The sequence below is a fragment of the Cyprinodon tularosa genome, unplaced genomic scaffold (assembly GCF_016077235.1).
Source record: "Cyprinodon tularosa strain WSP-4 unplaced genomic scaffold, ASM1607723v1 ctg748, whole genome shotgun sequence".
In the NCBI taxonomy this organism is placed as follows: Eukaryota; Metazoa; Chordata; class Actinopteri; order Cyprinodontiformes; family Cyprinodontidae; genus Cyprinodon; species Cyprinodon tularosa.
Window position 1 is genome coordinate 167912 of NW_024039505.1, and position 20317 is coordinate 188228.

Consider the following 20317-nt stretch of genomic DNA (forward strand, 5'->3'; position numbering starts at 1 on the left):
ATGTTGAGGGATGATAAGAAAGCTGGCAAAGGAAGCTCTCAAAGAAGTCAAAACATGACATATGACTTTGACAGCTTCTTTACAAACAGCCACAATGCTGCCTGTCTAACAGCCTGAGAAAAGCTGAAATGTTGACCTTTTCAATTTATCTTTCAGAAACTTGGATTTTCTGTCCTGCTAAGTGCAGAGCTCTCTAGGTTGCCTTTTCTGCACTACATAACGTGCATCAGAAGCATGCTCTGGTCGGTAGAAAAAGAAAAGAAAATCTTAAGCTGTTTTCTTCATTTTAGGTTTTTATGTGGGTGAAAATAAAGTAACAAACACTGAGGTTACTTTTAAAGTGGTTTAGCTTAAGTAAACCTGTAATAACCACAGACTGTTAGGAAGGGTGTGGATGGATGGATGGATGGATGGATGGATGGATGGATGGATGGATGGATGGATGGATGGATGGATGGATGGATGAAGGATGGATGGATGGATGGATGAAGGATGGATGGACTTCTTTGTTAACTTTTCCAGTCTGAATGGCAATAGTGAAATGGTCAAAATAGTGAAATGGTGGAAACACACATGTCAACGCTACATGGCGTAGATTTAATTTTGTACAGATTGATTTATCTTATTTTTACAAATCTCTAAATCTTAATTGGCTGATTAAGCAAATCACTATCAGGTCCCACCAGAGTCCTTCTCACCAAACTGCTTGGATACCTCATAGTGTGAAGTCAGATTAATTTTGCTACTTTCTTTGACCTAATCGTTACAATCAGAGCGTACCCAGTTTTTAAGTCAGAACTCCCTTTTTGTGTGAAAAAATGTCAAAACCCATGAAAAGCTGATAACAAATCCAATCTTTTTAGGCTCCTTTGAATCATTTCTAGAAACATCTTTTATTCTCCATTTCTGTAGATTCCATCTAAACCTGCTGAAGGTCAGTTCTGTTTACTGAGAGTACCATTTTCTTCATCTGACCAGCAAAACACTACTTCACATTTCAGCAAGGACAAGTTCTCTAAGAGAACCTGTCCTCTGAGTTCTCCCCCACACTCATTAAAAATGAGCCATTAAATGGACGGCTGTGTCTTTATGTGCACTATGTCTGACAAAGAAAGGCTTCTATTATCCCGGCAGTGACAGAAAACCAGGAAAAATGAATCAGAGCACATTTGGCCCTTGTGTTCATTGAGAGGTGAGGGAATATGATCAGAGCATTTAATTCTGATTGGTTAATTTCCCTGAATAAATTGGAACACAGCTCATACTGTTTACCAAAGGCAAGGAGGCCATTAATCAAAGTAATTAGAGTGAGCCGATGTCGGCAAACACATTAGTCTTTATTAAAATGTGCAGGAGAGAAAGGAAGAGCGCTGAGGATACTAAGGTCACTATAGAGCTTTAAGGACTTTCACTCCAAAGGCATCATATTTTGATAGAGATCTGGACTCCCTGTTATCCAGCCAGTTTCTAGCATCCATGTTTGTTTGGTTTCTTACGGGACCTCCCTTACTGGTAGTTAACAATATGTCACTAAAAAATCCTTGATGCGTAGTGGTTAGCCGCACAACCCGTATACCAAGGCCTTAAGGGCTGGTTATCCTCCCGCAGCAGTGTGTCGCAGAGAGCTTGACGCAGACATTTTTGGTTTATGCCCAAATTGAGCGTGATCTGCGCTGCACGCTGTGGGTCTAGATACGGCCGAGGCGGTGAGGAAGTGGGGGCAAGTTTGTCTGACAATGAAGGGAGATGAGGGCCAAAAAGAGCGGGGATCCAGGTGGAAAAAGGGTCCCAGCGTTCTCGCACACCTTGCTCTGCTAGCTGGTCCAACTTCACGAGTTGTTTTCCGCAATCACGGTCATACAAACAAAACAAGCCGGCCTCCTGTCTGCGGCGCTGTCTGCGGTCAGCTACCATCTGGAAGAAGTGCAGCAGAGCGTCTGCTGGATTTTGTTCACCTCCAGCATCCTGCTTCAGAGACATGGTCTCTATTGAACCGACCAAAGTTTAACCGAAGCTTTGAGAATCACAGTGAGCTCTTCTGAACTCTATTATGAACAATGACAAATTTTACCATTGTAGCAATTCAGTCATTTCTGATAAAAAATCTTCCAAACAAGAAACAAAACGCCTTTTTTTTCATATCTGTCATGACAGAGAATGCTTTGTCTTTTGCAATGGGATGGGAATTTATAAGATTTTCACAATTCTGATTCCCTTATCGATTCTGCAAAACGTTTTGATCCCTTATCGATTCTTTTATCGATTCTCTTATTGATTCTGTGAAACAATGAACTTGGTAAATTTATGGTGATGTTCGTCTACCTTCTCCTGGGACATTCTATCTCTGCCTGCCTCTGTGAAAACAGAAGGCAGTAAACGGGAGCTGCAGCCTCTGATCCATTTAGGCTACCCGTCTCCTCAAAGTCATCTAAATCTAATGGAGAAGGCATCCGTTTAATGAAAAAGCATTACTGTACAATTTGGGGAAACAAACTAACCTCATCCTGATTTAAATAAATGAGCGTCAGCTTTCTCTCGCTCCCTGAACTGCGGAGCCACTTGGTAGCATGTTTAATAACCCCAGATAGGAAATTGGTTAATTTCCAGAAAAGGCATCTGATTTACTAGGAAGCTAATTAAGCTCAGTCAGTGATATAAAACTAGCTACTAGCCACCAGAGTTTCCTTCCATGCTGGTCGTAACTTTAGCTTTTGTCCGGAAGCATCAAAAACACGGCATTCGTTAAAATACATGCCATGTTGTGTGCGCAGGTGTTTCTGCATGTTGGATGTATTTCCTCCCGCGGATGTTATTGAAACTTTACATCCAAACTGTCAATCGCTTTGAGCCGGACGTACACTGTGCGATTTTTTGGGCGATTTTCCAGTTGTGCGAGAACCTTTCAATCAGCCCGACTTTCAGCCTGATCGTGCATCCTGAGTCTTGTAGTGTACAGGGAGTAACGAGGGGCGATCAGCCTCTAACGACCACCTCCTGATCCGGAATCGGGAGAACGGGAAAAAATCAAACATGTGGTCAAATCACTAAGTGCGTATGCACCAACAAGGATTCTTCTGTAAACCCAGCAGCATGGCGGGGGGGCAATGAGTGAAATGCTGTTCTGTCTGTAAAACTGACAGGCCGTAGTAGCCGCGTTAGCTCAGCCATATCTTTGTCTAAATACGTCGTCTCCTTTTCTTTTTAGGGCTTTCAGCACTAAATTGCCCAAATATCCAAGGCAGCGCGTTTCACTCTAGTGAGCTTTAAATTCCCCGTCTATTCGTCTGTCTTCCGAATAGACGAGTCAGAGCAGCTCCATCTCGCTGAGGAACTGAGTGGTTTTTAGTCGCAGAGTGTGAGCAGGTAGATCGCATGAGAGCGTCGGGCCGAACATAAATCGTGAGCTGTGAGCTCACACTGGACTAAACCGCAAGGCAGTAGATGCGTGCAACCACTGAAATAATCGCACAGTGTATGCCCAGCTTTACCCGATGGGATGCCATTTTTTTGTTTTGCTTTCCTAGACTTACGCCTGGTTCAGTTCACTTTAGTTCAGTAGCTTTTATTCGTCCCAGTATGGGCAATTTTTGTGCAGTAGTAGTACACCTTTCACTCACATGTTCACTTTTCACTAATCACAGTCACGTCGTACTTACTGAATGCCTTGTGCATAACTTGCGTAAAAAAACGTGATGTAAGTGGTGCTGCCCACCGCTAGGCTCTGGTGCTGCATGAAACCGTTAAGAGAAACGTGAAGCGAGCTGCCAAACGGTGCCATGGAACTGGAACACTCAGAACCGGTTCTAAGCAGGAACCGGTTTTGGATTCCCATCCCTAGTCCTCTATGAAGGATTTTGTATGAACAAGCTTAAAGTTGGTGTTTTCGGTCTAAAAGCATTTTTCCACATTTTAGTTCAGTAGGTAAGACCTGTTGGGGTAGATAATTAAACGTTTAGTTTACAAAAAGGAAGGAAGAGTCTGAAATCTACTTCTGGAAGTTTTAAGTGTGGGAGATGAACTTTGGAGAGGTTACATTTAAGAAAACTAGTAAATAATACAAGTTTCATGTTGATTTCTTTTTTCTTTCTTTTAGTTTTTTCTATATCGTGTCTTTAACTCCATTAAAACTGTTCTCTCAAACACCCTGTACTCCTGGGCCGGGTGGCTGGTTTGTTCGTCTCATAGTTGGGCTCTCAACCCGACCCCTGGGAGCCTGAGGGTTGTTGGCAGTATCTTATCTGTCCTTAGAACTGGACCCATGTCTGATTTTCCTCTAGTTATCTGCTGGAACCCGTTCTCCAATGTGGAGGACCGCTCCCCCACGTCCACCATAGAGGACTGGATAACATAAATCTTTTAAAAACATTTAATTGTAGGAAACAGGTTCCATCAAACAGGTACTCCTAAGGTTTTATTTCTTTACTCTTCCTGTAGTTGAAAAAGTAAAGCTCTCTTTTTTTATCACATCATCCTGGTTATTCTGGATAAAAGTCCTGAAGAAAGATCTGAACCTTTGCATTTTCAGATATTCCCTGCAGACTTTCAGAGATGCAGTGATATGTTTATTTTCAAAGCAGCTGCTTTAATTTATGAGCTGATAAATTGAAAATGTGAGAGATATGCTCGTCCCTCCATCCTGTTGTTCAATTTCTAGACAGTTTACACTGATGGATTGTTCTCATTCCAGGTTCAGACATAAATGCTCAAATATTTATAATAGTTAAAATCTATTTTGCAGTTATTTTGGTTTGTAAAGTGGAGGAAAGATGGTCATAAAAATGTTGATACCATAATGTCGAAGCTTATGAGCACCTTGGAGGATGTTTTACCCAAAACGTTCATTTAATTCAGGAAGGACCAGGATTTTGATAGCAAACATTTTCCCAGGATTTACACGTAGTTGTTTAATTATTTTCATTTATTTTTCTTCTTCTTTCTTCTGTTTGGTTATTTCTCAAATTCATAAAAAATCTTTTTGTTTCTTCGGTTTAACTATTTTTTGTTTCTTCTTAATTATTATATAATTATTATATAATATATATTATTTAAGCTGCTAAAATCTACCTGAATCAAAAACTGGTTGTTTTTGATTTAGCATCATAGTGTTAAAATAAATGTATCTAATTCTACTCAAAAATACTTTATTGATGCCAAAGAGAAACTGGAATAATCAAAGTTATTATTGCCTTCTGGAGACGGCGTCCTGATGGCGAGAGCACCATCATACAAACCATCATGAATGAACTAAATACTCTTTAAATGATACTTAAATCTACTTTGGTCAGTGAATCTATCGAGGGGGCTAAAGTAGAAGCTGTTTCTGCTCTGAATTCATCATAGACACACAGACACTCACCTTCCCACATTTCTAAATGGCAACTCTCAATTAGCTGCTTTTGTCCTCCATGGTTTGTCTCGCGCTTCATATCCGCCATCTCTCTGTCACACTTCGCCGAGCACCATTACCTCATTATCTCCCTTCAAACCCAGTCAGGAGCAGAAACACACACACCAACCAGAATGAATAAACATGTCGAACTTTGTTCAGTGTTTCTGCACTGCTGCCTCACTCGCTCCCTCCCTTTCCCTTCGCCTGTCTCACAAATCATCCCATATCTCCCCCATCGCCACGGCTTCCTTTCCCCGCAGCTCCATCATTCTGATGGTGAGGCTGCATGTGTTGATAAGAAGCTTCAAAGTAGCTCTGCAGAGCTGACAGTAGCCTCTCAGGCAGCCAGAGGAGCTAAATTATTTAGAAAAAAGTCTTGAAACTTATAAACTGTGTTCACTCAATGGAAGTATAGGAGCTGATCTGGTCAAAATTCATCAATTCAAAATTTTTTTTTCTCTTTAGAATAATTTTTTTTAGGGGAAAAATGAACGAGCCACTGGACTGAAGTTTGCTGGTTTCCTTTTGCTGCAAAAACAACTCAGATCCATCAAGAAATGGAAAACACTCAACTAAAGGTGTGCTTTGGAATCTGGTTCTTAAAGTATAGCTTCATCAAATATTCAATTTCAGTAGATTGAAGGTTTGAATCAAATATCAGACATTTCTTGAACTATTTCTTGTCTTAGTTCTGATTGTGTTTAGTTTTGTTTTGGACTCATGAGGACTTTTCTGTTCACTGGGTCACTATTCAGCCACCAGCAGTGATCCTAGCAGATCAGTCTGCCAGCAGCTCACTCTAGATTATCTCCACCTGTTCCCACTAATTAGTGCTCAGCTCACCTGTTCACCAGCCTACTTATACCTCCCTTTCTCCTGTGTCTGCATGCTGCAGTTCAGCCTGTTTCTCTCTACTGGATCCTGTTTGCCCTGCCAGCTGAATTCCTCTCCTAGTTGAGGTACATTAGTCTCCATCCTGCAGCGCTACCAGTTCCTCTCCATGCTGCAGCGCTACCAGTTCCTCTCCATGCTGCAGCGCTACCAGTTCCTCTCCATGCTGCAGCGCTACCAGTTCCTCTCCATGCTGCAGCACCACCAGTTCCTCTCCATGCTGCAGCACTACCAGTTCCTCTCCATGCTGCAGCGCTACCAGTTCCTCTCCATGCTGCAGCGCTACCAGTTCCAGCGCTACCAGTTCCTCTCCATGCTGCAGCGCTACCAGTTCCAGCACCACCAGTTCCTCTCCATGCTGCAGCGCTACCAGTTCCTCTCCATGCTGCAGCGCTACCAGTTCCTCTCCATGCTGCAGCGCTACCAGTTCCTCTCCATGCTGCAGCGCTACCAGTTCCTCTCCATGCTGCAGCGCTACCAGTTCCAGCGCTACCAGTTCCTCTCCATGCTGCAGCGCTACCAGTTCCAGCGCTACCAGTTCCTCTCCATGCTGCAGCGCTACCAGTTCCTCTCCGTGCTGCAGCGCTACCAGTTCCAGCGCTACCAGTTCCTCTCCATGCTGCAGCGCTACCAGTTCCAGCGCTACCAGTTCCTCTCCATGCTGCAGCGCTACCAGTTCCTCTCCGTGCTGCAGCTCTACCAGTTCCACTCCGTGCTGCAGCTCTACCAGTTCCACTCCATGCTGCAGCGCTACCAGTTCCTCTCCATGCTGCAGCGCTACCAGTTCCTCTCCATGCTGCAGCGCTACCAGTTCCAGCGCTACCAGTTCCTCTCCATGCTGCAGCGCTACCAGTTCCTCTCCGTGCTGCAGCTCTACCAGTTCCACTCCATGCTGCAGCGCTACCAGTTCCTCTCCATGCTGCAGCGCTACCAGTTCCAGCGCTACCAGTTCCTCTCCATGCTGCAGCTCTACCAGTTCCACTCCATGCTGCAGCGCTACCAGTTCCTCTCCGTGCTGCAGCGCTACTAGTTCCTCTCCGTGCTGCAGCTCTACCAGTTCCTCTCCGTGCTGCAGCGCCACCAGTTCCTCTCCGTGCTGCAGCGCCACCAGTTCCTCTCCGTGCTGCAGCGCCACCAGTTCCTCTCCGTGCTGCAGCGCCACCAGTTCCTCTGTGAGTCTCAGCTGCTTGCTGGCCCGTTCTGGTGGCGTATTGGTTCCATCGCTGCCTACATCTCCTGGTTCTCTGCTCATCCCAGCACTTTTAACCAGGATTATTCTGCTAAGACTGTATCTGTTTGCCTGCTTATTATTATTCACCCCTTCAATAAACCCTTTAAACGTAACTCTAACTGAATATCGGCTTCACCGGCAGTAAAGCGTCACTTTTCTGTGTCGTAACAGATTCTCGTGGATTCCTTTGGCATTACAGTGTTTTTATTAAAAGGTATATTTATCAACAATGCTTGGAAGGGCATCAGTCATATTCACCTCAACACCAAGGATCAAAGGGAATGGTTCCATGTTCTCCATTTAAGGGGGACAAACAAATTTGGCTAACCAAAAAGTTTTTCACCAGATGACATTAAACTTATCGCCAGTTACCTCTGCTGCTTAATGCACCACGTCTCAAAGTTACTGGATGCTGCAGACACCAAACGCACCACAAACGGCAGCCATCTTGGGGGTAACCTGATCAGATCTTCCTGCCATCACAATGGGAATTTGTAAAACTTTCTTAGATCTTCAAAAGAGCCAATTTTAACAAAATGTTCACGTTTTTCTCCCCCAATAAGTTATTGAGCCGATGACCAATAAAAAACACATTAGCTCTTCAGTGGCACAAAGATAAAAATGCATTCAATGACCATCCAAAGAAAGAGTTTCTAAATTCAACAGGTCAGTTTGGAGCAGGTTGGAATTTCCACAGGCCTCAAAGTTTTCAAGGAAACCATGACAAAAATATTAGCACCTAATATGAACACATAACATTAAACAAACAGTGTATTAAGCTCAGGGGCAGGTGTTTTCCTATATCTGATGTTAACTTAGACTTGATATGTCTTTGATTTCTGTCTTTAGTCATTCATGTTTCACTCTGACATATAGTTTTAGGATACTAACACTATGTCCCAGCAAAATGCATTTTCACTTAAGCATAAATCTGCAGCAGAGCTGAGTCAAAAAGCGAAGCTCTCGATTTACCGGTCGATCTACGTTCCTACCCTCATCTATGGTCATGAGCTTTGGATCATGACTGAAAGAACGAGATCCGGATACAAGCGGCCGAAATGGGTTTCCTCCGTAGGGTGGCTGGGCTCTCCCTTAGAGATAGGGTGAGAAGCTCGGTGATCCGGGAGGGACTCGGAGTAGAGCCGCTGCTCCTCCACGTCCAGAGGAGCCAGTTGAGGTGGCTCAGGCATCTGGTTAGGATGCCTCCTGGACGCCTCCCTGGTGAGGTGTTCCAGGCACGTCCCTATGGGGGGAGGCCCAGGGGGAGACCCAGGACAGGCTGGAGGGACTATGTTTCTCGGCTGGCCTGGGAACGCCTTGGGGTTCCTCCTGAGGGGCTAGAAGAAGTGGCTGGGGAGAGGGACGTCTGGTCCTCCCCTTTTAAGCTGCTGCCCCCGCGACCTGACCCTGGATAAGCAGAGGATAGATGGATGGATGGATATAAATCTGCAAAAGTACAAAAGTCTTAATGTTGATTTATCCACAAACCTGTGAGAGGTCAGACTCCAGCAGTGTCATTTCTGTTGCAGATTGTGGAATAAGAAGAAAAGTTTTTCTCCTCTTGATTTGATCTTTCCACCAGCGGTCATTCTGCTTATTCAATTTAAGCTTGAAAATAAAATATGGAGGGGGAGCGGTTAATTCTTCACTGCTGCATTCATTGACCATACACCTGCAGCGAGAGAAGTCAGTTATTTTCCTCCACAGTGCCATCAACTCTGGACCTGATATATTTCTGCTCAGTCAGTAGCAGACCTCCTTCGCTACTCTGGACAGCGCTTAAAGACTGGAGCCAATACTTTCTGCTGGGAGCCATTCTGTGTCCCCACTAACCTGCCTTTACAACCAGACTGGGAATATATCAGAAGTTCCTTTGCATACATCAGTCCTACACTTATTTGAAATGAAGTATTGCAGCTATTTCTCAACCGATCCCACCGGGAAACAGAAAGTGAGAAAGTAATTGGACAATCAATCTGCAGATGGCAGGATCCCATCACATCGGTGCCGATAGTACAGCAGTTCATTGCCATCCTGCTAAATAAATACGGACTGTGTTTCTGGCTCTGATTACATGACATCTTTTTTTTCCACTGGATAAATATTCATGTGATGTATAAATGTAACGGAGGTATTTACATGAGCCAAATAATAATAATTAACAGGGAAATAACTTCTGCTGTCAAGCTGTGGACAAACAAAAACATCCTCGTCCCAAAGGGGACAAAGCAGCTTTTTTTAAATATATGGCAAAGTTATCTAAGACTGATGAAGAAAATCTATTTTATCTGTCAGTTAGAGTAGATTTTAGATTCCTTAACAGACAGATTATGCAGAATCTTAACTTGTTTAAACAAATACACTGTAGTGGTTGCATACCTGCTTTAGGTGAACACCTTCAGGAAGTGATTAATTATATATATATATATATTTATATATATATATATATATATATATATATATATATATATATATAAATAAAACTATACCCTCAACTATTTAATTAATTAATAATTATCCACTTATTAACAGTATTATTGGCTATTATAAAGTGGCAATCAAAAATAAAAACAGTAATATTTTTATTCTCTAAGGAAAATAAAGTTCCTCAACGAGAGAAGGAATGAGGAATATTATTTCTGAATATTTCCGGCCACAGCAGGAGAAGCATTCCTCACAGAGAAGGTGGCTGAATGCAGTTTGGAAAGAGCAGTTCTGCCTCAAAGCTTGTTCTCCATGTCTGGTTCTGGACCTGGTTCTGGCCTCCAGAAGCCCGGAAAGGTCCGGGCATTAGGTACTTTAGAACTATTCTCCCACTCTGCAGAATCTGTTAGTTCAATCTCTAACGTTCTGCTCTCTCTGCTTTTTCTCATAGTAGCTTCATCTGGTCTGTTCCTGTTTGGCTGTGACTCCATCCTGGAGAGAAATATCAGCTGTGCTGCTGCCATCAACACCTTTGTTTCTAGATGTTGGAGCTTGGCCTGTTTTCCAGTGTAGTCCTGTTTCTCTGACTGTGACTAACTGTTGCAGAACCAGAAATGTATAGCTGCCAATTATTCTTTCCTTCCTGGGAAGGCCTGATGGGGAGAGAGACTTTGGGTACCAGTCTGGAACCTCATGTCTGTGATTTAGGATGGATAAACGGACAGAGGTTTGACAGATGATTATACAGGAAATTAATGTGAATGCTTGTCAAAACAAGCAAGTTATTGATTGTTCCAGAGATGTCACGCTAAGTTTTTAGTATAACAAAAATCACTTTTCTTTTCAATGTGGTCTGCTTATATTTAACTTCAATAGATGCAAATGCAGAGAAAATTAAATCATCTGGTCTTTTTTCCCTTCTGCCAGTTATAACATATTTTAATAATCCAGCCTGGCTAGAAATCCATCAAATGACTAAGCTCCACATAGATAATAAGTTGCTCATTCTCAAAAGCTGATAATAACGAACAGATTAAGTTACTTCTTCCTTTCTACACAATAAATGATAGAATAGGAATATATTTACTGTTTTCTTCCACCTCACTAATAATTTTCTATTAGAATTACGGTTAAAAACTACATTACCTTGTCTTTTAAAGTGTTTTCCAAGTAAAAGTTCATAATCTAAAAAGAAAACATTAGCAACAATGTAAGCAAAAAATTTAAATCATGCTAAACTAGGAGCCCCAAACTTTCTGACCACTAGTGGCCGTTTTGGGGCCCCAGAGGAGCTTTAGTCAGGGGGCCCGCCTACAAGTTAACTTCATGCCCCCGGTCAGCCCTGAGTGTAACTGTAGATTACTAACTATAGATTCTGTAGAGCTGCCACAGTGTTCGTACTGCCATACTGGGAACCAGAGACCTTTTCCTGTACTCCCTCTCCAGGCCTCACAGCTACAATCCCAAAGTGATCAATAGCAAATGTTGGTCTGGAGGGAACCGTCATTCAATGGGCATGCACTAGCCTGGCTAGCCAGATGTATACAGTGTGTACACAGCGTCTACATAGCGTATACGCTGTGTACACAAGCGTATACACAGCGTATACACAGCGTATACATAGCATATACGCTGCGTACACAAGCGTATACACAGCGTATACACAGCGTATACATAGCATATACGCTGTGTACACAAGCGTATACACAGCGTATACATAGCGTATACCAGCGGTCACCAACCTTTTTACAGTTGAGGGCTAATTCAGGGGTACTGAGTCACAGGAAGGGCTACCAATACAGACCTATGAATTGCAAGGGTCAACGTTCACCTAAACTTTATACATTATAAACATATCTTTATGGTTTCTTTTAATTTAGACATTTTCATTTTGAAATCTCTATAAATGCTTAAATGCCATATATAATTAAATGATGAAATGTTCTATAACTGATTAAAAAAGAAGAGCAACAGAATACAATGAAATTTCAAACGTAGCTCACTGTTGAGTCGTTCTATTTTCAGAAGACTATTTTCAGACTTGAGGGCCCCTTGGTGCCCGCGGGCACCATGTTGGTGACCCCTGGCGTATACGCTGTGTACACAAGCTTATACGCGGCATATCAAGGTTTCCTTTTGGGCTGAGATTTCTATGTTGGGTGAAACAATGGTCAAGGTGTTTTGATGCATCAACAGCCTGGATGCTCGGCTCTCTGGTTGTTGATCTGTTCTGTTCTGTAGCTTCAAGCTGGAGAGCAACTTTGGCTTTATTTACTTTAATGAGTTGGAAAAATAGTTTAAACACATTTTTAAGAAAGAAAGTCATCCTCAAAACATTATCTTTGCTGTGAGTCCCACTAAAATATAAAGTTCTTAGTGGCACGAGAATATTATTCACAAGCAGGTTTTAACATTTTTAGTTCATTTAGGTATCAACGGGCGTTTCTCAATATGCGTTCTTGAGCGTTCTCGTGTGCTCGTGTACTCGTGACACGTCATCAGCCTCAGCCCGGGTACCGTTCCAATTCTCGAGAACGCCAGATCGAGAACGCATCAAATCCCCGGATGTTGTTCTCACCCCACCCTCTTTATCGAGCATGCATCAGAGCAGACTTGTGCGTTCTTCAGACTGACCGCTTCCCCAGAATGCCCCGCGGCCGCAGCTTGATTCCAGACAGCGCTCACAGTGTTAAGTTAAACATTCCCTTTTCTGCTGCTGTTGTTCTTCAAAAGTACGTTTTGAAATCGTTTGAGGCGATAACATTATACATTGAAGCCTCCCTGTGTGGCCTGTTTACAGAGTTAGTGCGAAATTTAAAAAAAAAGTCCGACGTTGAGCGGACCAGAGTGACCAGCAGACCTCCGAGGGTTACCGCAGCCAGGGCTAAATTTACCCCGTCTGTAGTGCACTTCTCTCGGTCTAGTTATGTGTGAACTACCGCTCGTTCTGATGGCGGTTTTTTGCGGTTCGGTAATTTTTTTTAATGTTTTTTTAAGCTTTAGAAATTAAAAATATTGTTTTCAAAATGTTTTATGTAAGGAATAAATAGTTTTGACTGTTAAAGAAATGCTAAAGAACGTTGCATGTGATGACGTCACGAGTAAGCTTCTGTTCCAATACACATACATGCTTGCATCTCGCGTTCTCGTCAAGTCCGATCTTCCTGCGTTCTCGCCAAGAACGGACTTGACGAGAACGCAAGTACGTACTCGCGTACACCTATTGTTTTGGCTACAGTTCAATAAAAAATAGATTTACTGTGTGATCCAGGAAATAATCCATTCTCATGGCTTTTTTAATAACCTGTGAAGTTCAACCCCAGTCTATGGGGTAATATGCAGACAGCAGTGATAATAATTTTGCAGTCAGTGAAACATTTTCAAATCTTCAAAGAAACTCTCAAATGAACCAAATCTGCTGCTTTTGCCTAAAGAAATGGGAAATTACATTTTTAATTTTCATTGTAACATTGCTCTGCTGTGGTCACCTGTTGTTATGCCCCCACACAAGCTCTGCTGCATTATGGGTAATTCTGATGCTTAGAGACAGGCATTGTAAAGTCCCACCTCCTGTGCTGTGATTGGTTGGCATTGGTTAACAGCGGTCTTTACCCGTCTGAATTATGCTCTGTGTAATTCAGTCTGACTGTAGACAAGTGATGATCCTCTAATGTGTTCAGTAAAAACATTAAGAGTAAATGGTTTGATCTTAACTGAACTAAGGGTCGTGTTTATATATCTTAGTCCAAATCCAAGTCTAAAATCTTCCAGGGAGGACTTCTACTGTTCTACAACCAGAGCTTTCAGCTCAGCTACTGTCTGCTCCTCACGATGGCGGCGGTTAGGCTTTAAAGCTCCTCCTCACCTCATGCTAGCCTTGGATTAAAAAAATACATCTTTTTTATTATTTATCTAAGCTGTGTGTAGGTGTTAACCAGCTGACCTCTCAGCTGGATTTCAAGTGAGAAATGAACTTGTCAGGCAAAATGAAGGGGAAGTATCAGCAGATTTATTCAGCTTCACAGCCCTTCATGAAACACATCGGCTGTGTTCAAAATCCTGGGCTGCATCCTCCAAGGACGCGGTCTACCTAGACTGGATCCTTCCAAGTCCTTGAAAATAAGGAGACCGGAAGAGTTTTGGCTGTGAATCCAAAACCAGGTCTACCCTTCGGTGGGTTTTACCGCCGTATGCTCTGTTGCTTAGCAACCGTGACAGTTGACACACAAAGCAGGAAAAGAATGAATACCGAGGTTTTCAAAACTATTTGTTTTTATTTATTTATTTTTTACTGTAAAGTGAACAAAGACTGATGAGAATCCAGAGTGGAATAAAGGTTCCAACCAGCGGCAGCAGGAACAGATAAATTCAAATGTAATGATAGAAACCTTAGTCAGTTAAATAACCTGCTGCTGTCATTCTTCACATCTCTGATGTTGCTGCTATTTTCAAATATCCATTACTGTAAAAATGTCCATAGCTGCATATTGGTTATTTATTCTCTAGTTTTATATTGTTAAAACACTTTACAGGATTGTATTGTTTATATTTTAACTCTTCCCTATTATGTTATTCTTATACATTTTTCTAAGGTCCTCATCTGTGTGACCATTTTCAAAAGTCTTTCTGCTGCTGTAAATCTGCCCATTGTGGGACAATAGAGGGATTTTCTATTCTATAAAAGGGTTAGAAATATATAAGTAAATCTAAACAATGTATGTATAAAAAATATATCTGCAAAATCTCTAATATTCAACAACAAAAAATACATAGTTAAAAAAATTATGAAAAACAGCAATAAAAAAATAAAACTATCAGATTTATAGTCCCCACCCAGCAGATATATTACAATCTGTCCTTAAATTCCAGCCAAACCCATTTATACAGTAACAGATAAAAACCTTTAGATAAACCAAACATTACCGCCACATATCTGACTCTATAACCATTAAAACAACTATTTTATTATTATGTATTATATTAAACTGCACTTGCAATATTCACCACTGTTCGGCGCCAAGTAGCCTTTCCTCTAATCACGGGAAGCTGGCTTGCTTGGTCTCGCAATGAATCCTGGGTAAACCAAGGATAGCAAGGATCCATCTGACCCGTCGAATCTGGCCTTCTGAGGACGCATGAATTCGAACAGGGCCATAATCTCTGCCTTAAATAGGCACAGCTGATGAACTAAACCATTTACCTGAAATTGACCAATTCCTCACTTCCATCTACAACACACATTTAAATCAAATATACACACACCCATTTACACTTTACTTTTTTATGTACATTTTGTGTTTTAAACTCACACGCAAACACCATAGAAATCCCACAAACTACGCGCACAACTCCCCCAGTATTTCCCATGGACTCTCCCAGAAGCTATAAATGGTGTCTGAACCCCTGGGGAAGCATTTGTCCAAACACCCTGGAGAGAACGCAGAAAAAACGGATAAGTCATTTTCCCAGAACCACAACACTTCTGCACTCACTTCCAACAGATTCTACACTAACATTTCCAAACAATAACCTTTGCTTGCTCTAAACATCAACTCTATTTTCCACAGACAACCATCCCAATATTAATGGGGAGCAGCAGAGCCTGGAACAAAAGGCCACATACCAAACATTAAAATACACAATAGATACTCATACATATTTTCAAAACCTTGTGTGCAAATTGTTCTTAAAGTGCAAATCTATGCTTAAATTGATGCACTAAATAAAGTACCCTAGTGCTAACCAAGCTGCTTTTTAATAAAGGTTAAGGGTCCCTTAAAAGTGCTAGTTATCTACGTACATAAAAAAATAGCCCCAGTAATGAAAACCTCATCATTACAGTAGGCTGTTTAACTACACTAATCTACTTCAGAAAATATTTGATTAATTAGGAGATAAAATGCTATTAGAAATGATAGAATAGAATTAGCACAATAGACTCTATCATCTGTATGTGTGTCGCCCAGCGCTATGCTGCAGTTTATATTTTAACATTTTCTTGTAAACAATTTGTTTGATTGAAAAACAAAAAAACAACATAAATGAGGAAAATATTAAATGTAAATATAAAAAAGAAGAAATATAAAATGTTTGTAATGATGGGATATGAAGGGAGGCGTATGGATTATAGATAAAACTTTTCCAGAGGGTCGGAACATTTTTTAAAAGTCCCTTTCAGACTGGAGGACATGATTTCATAGAAATTCTGTGTTTGCAGAGATCATGTCATGATGTATGAAGGTTGCTGCCAACCCGCAAGACAAAAACCTTAAATCCAAACAGACATCTCAAATGTGTGAACAGCTGAAAAAGATAAAACGGTTTTCAGTTTAAGCTAAAAGTTCTCTGATTCTAAACTACAGAAGCACACTAAAGTAAAATTAAAAAAGATGGAGGCAGCCATTCTGATATGTAAGATAAAATATTTGACATGGATGTGTTTTGAAATGCAAAATAATTTCCCCAAGCAATTCTTATAAATTTCTTAATTTACCATTTTCTTTTGATAGAAGTCATGTTAAATCCACCTGTCAGATATAGGAATAGATACCTCCTGGTAGCAGGTCTACCCCGGTAATAGAGCATTAGCATAGGTACTGCTCAGCCCTTAAAGTCATAGGGAAGCGGCCGTTCCAACCGTTAAATTTCAGAATTCTCCCGAGTGGTCCACAACTTTCCACTAGTGAATAAAGTGAATGTGATTGGTCGATTATCAAGGGGGCGGGGTTGTTGTGCGGAAGGTTCGCAAGCAGTTTGGTTGTAGCCAGTTTGTCAGAAGCATCTAGCTAACCAGTTAGCAACTTAGTGCTAGTAGGTTCCCAATGGGAAATTCCGTAAAAATTAAAAAAAACATCCACTGGACTTGGTTTCCAAGATTTGAAGACGTTTCTCCACCTCTCCAGGAAGCTTTCTCAATTCAAATGTGAATTCCATTTGAATTGAGAAAGCTTCCTGGAGAGGTGGAGAAACGTCTTCAAATCTTGGAAACCAAGTCCAGTGGATATTTTTTGAATTTTTACGGAATGACTATGACCTGGATGACTGAGAACCTTCATCAGCACAATGGGAAATTCCATTGGGACCAAGTAGCACTAAATTGGTGACTTAGAAACGACGCTGTCAAGGAACGCTATGGACAGCGGAAACATGCAAGAGGAGGAGAGTTTAGTGTCGGAGGTCGTGGATGAGTCTCCTCCGTCATCCATTTTTTATTTAGAGGAGGAAAGCGGGGACGAAGATGTTGTGGAAGAGGACGCCAGGGCGGCAGAAGCTTGGTTTGGTGTAGAAGGCTTCCAGCCGTACATGTTTGAGCCCTTGCCTCGCAACGCGGCCAGTTCTGTTAGCTCTACGCCTGCCGAAGACACAGACGTCCATCCCCGTGAACACTGGGACGCAACTCAATGGGAAAGGAAAGGATTCTGGTTTCAACCGTTGCGTATATTAGCTGCGACATATGAATCAAGATGCTATGACTGAAAACATTTGATTGACAGATGAGCGTTGATATATGATTGGCCGAATTTAGGTGTTCAGGTTGACGTAGAACTAACTGGCCTGCAGAAGATAACAGAAAAAACACAGATTTTAAGACAGGATTTTTTTCTTAAATCAAAAATTTCTACAATTTGGGTAGAATACATTTATATACATGTTTAAGCCATAATGATTTGATATTTATATATATTTTCCCTACAACTTTAACTAAAATGACCGCCTAAAAAACAGTATGTTGAGACAAAGGTCCACATCTGGAAAAACACCACATTAACAAACATGACTGAAGAACGGGAGAAACAGAAAAGGGCGGGGCTAAAGTTGAAGATGAGCAGACAGGTACAGATTTGTTCTTGACTGCAGAACAGGCAGCTTCTTCTATTGCTAAAGCGTTTCATAAAAACTAATCAGTTCTGGGCATGCTCAAATGATTTCAGCTGATGGAAAGCTTGGTACATGTATACATAGGTCATGATTGGATCCTTTTATTTAGTGTCCATATAGAGAGATTGTTTCTTTCATAACAACAGGGCAGTTATGAGTGGAGGGTTGGCCAGCTTCAAGCCCCAGTGAGGTCAATCAAAGATACAAGCCTGATGCAAGTTGTTCTTCAGAAAAAGACGGAGCTACTCAAAGGGCATGATCGCCTTGTTACTTGTTACCTCATCCTCTAGTTTTCTGCTCCTACTGTCATGTATAGTGGAGGCGAAGGACTGAAACAGCAACAGGACAGCAGCAGAGTGGAAAAGAGGCAACATAAAACAGGAGGGGTCCACTGCATTTCAGAGCTCTGCAGAGCATAACTGGACACACGTTTAGGGTCAGGTTACTAAAACAGGAGGGGTCCACTGCATTTCAGAGCTCTGCAGAGCATAACTGGACACACGTTTAGGGTCAGGTTACTAAAACAGGAGGGGTCCACTGCATTTCAGAGCTCTGCAGAGCCCAGCTGGACACACGTTTAGGGTCAGGTTACTAAAACAGGAGGGGTCCACTGCATTTCAGAGCTCTGCAGAGCATAACTGGACACACGTTTAGGGTCAGGTTACTAAAACAGGAGGGGTCCACTGCATGTCAGAGCTCTGCAGAGCACAGCTGGACACAAGTTTAGGGTCAGGTTACTAAAACAGGAGGGGTCCACTGCATTTCAGAGCTCTGCAGAGCACAGCTGGACACACGTTTAGGGTCAGGTTACTAAAACAGGAGGGGTCCACTGCATTTCAGAGCTCTGCAGAGCATAACTGGACACACGTTTAGGGTCAGGTTACTAAAACAGGAGGGGTCCACTGCATGTCAGAGCTCTGCAGAGCACAGCTGGACACAAGTTTAGGGTCAGGTTACTAAAACAGGAGGGGTCCACTGCATTTCAGAGCTCTGCAGAGCACAGCTGGACACACGTTTAGGGTCAGGTTACTAAAACAGGAGGGGTCCACTGCATTTCAGAGCTCTGCAGAGCATAACTGGACACACGTTTAGGGTCAGGTTACTAAAACAGGAGGGGTCCACTGCATTTCAGAGCTCTGCAGAGCATAACTGGACACACGTTTAGGGTCAGGTTACTAAAACAGGAGGGGTCCACTGCATTTCAGAGCTCTGCAGAGCATAACTGGACACACGTTTAGGGTCAGGTTACTAAAACAGGAGGGGTCCACTGCATTTCAGAGCTCTGCAGAGCCCAGCTGGACACACGTTTAGGGTCAGGTTACTAAAACAGGAGGGGTCCACCGCATTTCAGAGCTCTGCAGAGCACAGCTGGACACACGTTTAGGGTCAGGTTACTAAAACAGGAGGGGTCCACTGCATTTCAGAGCTCTGCAGAGCCCAGCTGGACACACGTTTAGGGTCAGGTTACTAAAACAGGAGGGGTCCACTGCATTTCAGAGCTCTGCAGAGCATAACTGGACACACGTTTAGGGTCAGGTTACTAAAACAGGAGGGGTCCACCGCATTTCAGAGCTCTGCAGAGCACAGCTGGACACACGTTTAGGGTCAGGTTACTAAAACAGGAGGGGTCCACTGCATTTCAGAGCTCTGCAGAGCCCAGCTGGACACACGTTTAGGGTCAGGTTACTAAAACAGGAGGGGTCCACTGCATTTCAGAGCTCTGCAGAGCATAACTGGACACACGTTTAGGGTCAGGTTACTAAAACAGGAGGGGTCCACTGCATTTCAGAGCTCTGCAGAGCACAGCTGGACACACGTTTAGGGTCAGGTTACTAAAACAGGAGGGGTCCACTGCATTTCAGAGCTCTGCAGAGCATAACTGGACACACGTTTAGGGTCAGGTTACTAAAACAGGAGGGGTCCACTGCATTTCAGAGCTCTGCAGAGCACAGCTGGACACACGTTTAGGGTCAGGTTACTAAAACAGGAGGGGTCCACTGCATTTCAGAGCTCTGCAGAGCATAACTGGACACACGTTTAGGGTCAGGTTACTAAAACAGGAGGGGTCCACTGCATTTCAGAGCTCTGCAGAGCCCAGCTGGACACACGTTTAGGGTCAGGTTACTAAAACAGGAGGGGTCCACTGCATGTCAGAGCTCTGCAGAGCACAGCTGGACACAAGTTTAGGGTCAGGTTACTAAAACAGGAGGGGTCCACTGCATGTCAGAGCTCTGCAGAGCATAACTGGACACACGTTTAGGGTCAGGTTACTAAAACAGGAGGGGTCCACTGCATTTCAGAGCTCTGCAGAGCACAGCTGGACACACGTTTAGGGTCAGGTTACTAAAACAGGAGGGGTCCACTGCATGTCAGAGCTCTGCAGAGCACAGCTGGACACAAGTTTAGGGTCAGGTTACTAAAACAGGAGGGGTCCACTGCATTTCAGAGCTCTGCAGAGCACAGCTGGACACACGTTTAGGGTCAGGTTACTAAAACAGGAGGGG

At 42.7% G+C, this 20317-nt stretch overlaps 1 protein-coding gene across 1 annotated transcript in view; it reads right to left on the reverse strand.

Annotated features, from left to right (window-relative positions):
* Window positions 1–20317, reverse strand: part of LOC119773153 (polypeptide N-acetylgalactosaminyltransferase 10-like) — a 90739-nt gene that overhangs the window by 24623 nt on the left and 45799 nt on the right. The gene's annotated exons all lie outside the window — the stretch shown is intronic.